The sequence below is a fragment of the Tripterygium wilfordii genome, chromosome 11 (genome assembly GCF_013401445.1).
Source record: "Tripterygium wilfordii isolate XIE 37 chromosome 11, ASM1340144v1, whole genome shotgun sequence".
Taxonomy (NCBI): Eukaryota; Viridiplantae; Streptophyta; class Magnoliopsida; order Celastrales; family Celastraceae; genus Tripterygium; species Tripterygium wilfordii.
In genome coordinates this window covers 8,980,037-8,983,189 of record NC_052242.1, presented here as the reverse complement: position 1 = coordinate 8,983,189, position 3,153 = coordinate 8,980,037, and the positions used below count along the sequence as shown (strand labels likewise).

General features: G+C 37.1%; 1 long non-coding RNA gene across 1 annotated transcript; it reads right to left on the bottom strand.

The window, feature by feature from the left end:
• Positions 1-1,293: 1,293 nt before the first annotated feature.
• Positions 1,294-3,153, bottom strand: LOC120009901. Its single transcript, XR_005470762.1, has 2 exons — positions 1,662-3,153; positions 1,294-1,498 (listed from the first exon to the last, which is right to left on the bottom strand). It is a non-coding gene; the product is annotated as an uncharacterized LOC120009901 (long non-coding RNA).

Below are 3,153 nucleotides of genomic sequence, written 5' to 3'. Positions count from 1 at the left end.
ATAATATAAATAAAAAATAATTTTCACAGTTTATAAGCTATCATCATCTAAAAGTTTGATCAAACACCTCTCATCTTATTTCACAGTTTCTTTTTCACAGCTTTTCAAGTAGCGTTGAAAATTACAACAACTACTCTACCAAACGAATCCCTGAATTTCGAAAGCAACATTAAGGTATGAATCAGAAACCCATTTGCATCTTGCATGCGCCATAGCGAACACTAGATATGGTAAATAGCTTACTAGTTAGTTTGCCCATTTTAGTGGCCTCCTAGTACTTCTGGCGGACATGACATTCTAATGCGCCCATCACCTCCACTCCCCTTGAAAGTAATCTTGTCCTCAAGATTACAGCTACAAAAACATCGCCAAATATGGGACAACCACCTTCCAAGTGCATCGTTCTTTGAGACACGGTTTTGAGGCATTTCAAACCCACTTGCAAGGTCCTATAATTTTGTTTCAGTGCCTCTTGGTGCAATACCAATACCAACCAAAATGCTGCCCATTTCAATAGAGTAATTACAGGATGAACTACACATGCAATTGTACCAAAATTCCATAAAGAGAATCCAATTCCAATGAAGCCAACATGTGTCATGGCTATTGTCAAAGAAAACTAGAGAAACCGTTCAAAATCCAATCCTTTGAATAAGCATAATGTTGAAGTGCAACTACAAACACTACAACAGTAATTTTTATTACGGCGCCGTTAAAGAGAAAAAAGCGTCGTAAAGGTAGTTTGCAGTGTTACGGTAAACCCCCAACAAGTGCCGTTGTTGAAGGTGCTGCTAATGATCTTACGACGCTTTTTTATAAACGTCGCTACATTTGATAATTAACGGTGCTTTTACAAATGTCGTAAATGAGAAAAAAAGTGTCGCGATCTCGACGACAGGTTTGGTCTCCATTGACACGGGAAAGCGCCGTTTACGTTATATGTTATGGCGCATTTGTTAGCATTGTAACTATTTTATTCTTATACTGGTGCTTCAAAAATGTCGTAATTGAAAAAAAAAATGAATTAAAAAAAATTAGACATATACCGATGCTTCCAAAGCGCCGTAAATGAATAGTTGGGAAAAAAAAATAAAAACTATATTCATTTGCGGCGCTTTGAAAAGCGTTGTAAAAACTATAACATATACCATAACAGCTTGTTTGTGCAATGCACAAAACAAATTACTTGCAAAACTCAAATTAGACTGCAGCAACAACAACAATAGCAGAATATAACTCTAGCAGCAGTAGGGACACAATCTAAAATAATAATCGCACTAATTAACAAGCATCTATCCCAAGTCTAGTAGGCATTACGAATCTAAATTAGGTCATAGAGATCAACATAGGTAGTTAATTTATACATAAGCATCCCATGCTGAAAACTCAAGTTCAAAATATTTTTTAAAAAAAAACATAAAGCTTGGTCATCCAAAATGCATGAGCATCCCATGAGAGCTTGACCTTTAGCCTTCCTTGTAGCCAATTGAGTATCGAGCTGAAAAAATACGTATAAAGAGCAATTAATTAAGCAACTACTTGGGCATGCTGGCTCCTTTAATTTTTCTGCTTAACAGTGTAGCTATGACTGCTAATTTACATGTTACGAGAGTCAGAACACCAACGTTTTAACCAACTAAAGTAATTAGAGTTCAATTTACCATCTTAAATGTTACCATCATTGCCCCCTTATGTAAATCTCCTCAAAGTTTGTGTAAGCATAGCCTCATCTTCCTCCGTTTTTCTTGCTCTTTCATTAGACATCCTCTTATAGTCCTCAAGCTCTTTATTGCCTCTTCAGCTGCTCTTCGTGCACTCTCAGCTTCTCTTTTTGCTTCTTGGACAGCTTTAGAGGATCCAGACCTATTAGTAACACCTTTAGAAGATGGTGTCACTGTCACGCCCCGATTTCCATAGGAAAACGAAACGTGAGGAAATGACAAAAATGCACCTGGATCAAAAAGACGGACGTGGCGCAATATTGCATAGCAATGGCACCAACCTATCGAACCAATCCCTATCATGAAAAATTGCCAAAAGTGGCCCAAAAGATTTCTCAAAACATAATTAAAGACGCAAACCATGCAACATGTCTAATCCATGCACCTCATGCATCCGGACATTCAAATATAGGAAAATCTCATCTGGTGTCTAAACACCTAAATAACATAAAACATAATCTAAAACATATCGAAGAATACCATGCCAACGTGGTAACAATCCTAATATGTTTAAGAGCTTAATTAACCAATATCCTAGTAAACAAGTAGATCTACTAAAAATTCAAAGTGCAAATAGAACAAAATGGACTACGCCCGCATAATGCGCCCGACAAGTGTTCCTCAACCTGCTCACTTGAAAACAAAGGTAAACAAGGAATAAGGAAAGAGAATAGGGTGAGCCAAATGCCCAGTAGAATATAGAAAGCTAATGACCTATGTCGGAAAGGAATTAGAAGTAGAATTCGAAGACAAAAGGAATAAACTGGATGTGACAATCCATCAATCATGCTCATGCAAGCAATGATATAATATTTTTATCAACGTATGCTCAAATCCAAGGTAATTATTAAGTAACATATTACATTTCAAATATCACCAGTCACCAAGGATATAATAATAATAATAACATCAAATAGTCAACCGTTCTTTAGCCTTGCCATGATCCTTTATCGGTCTTTCACCGAAAACCGATCACCAATTATTGCTTAACTAGGTTATAAGTACACCTAGTAGGACATCCGGACTCTTATCTTAGGTATTGGAGTATACCATTCCAATAGCCTACTTTTGACTAAAGAATCTTGGGCCGAGAGCTTTGCTCAATCCTAGCCCCCCATGGCTTTGGTTCCTAACCAAGAGCTTTGCATAGTCCGATCTAGGAATACCAATTATTTATCCAATCCACATTTCCAGTGTAAAAACCTCATCAAAATTCATGATGCATGCTGTAATTTCAAAAGCTTAAATATTTCCATATCAATATCCCCTTATCCATCCATTTTCCAAAGACATGGAACTTTAACAAAACCAAGTGTAAATATTATAGATAGTTAAACTTTAGCCCAGTCACATCGGGACTCACAGGTTTGCACAACTCTATCTTCCGAGGCCCAGCTAGGTCCTATACCCTATTGAGCCCAGGGAAAACCGA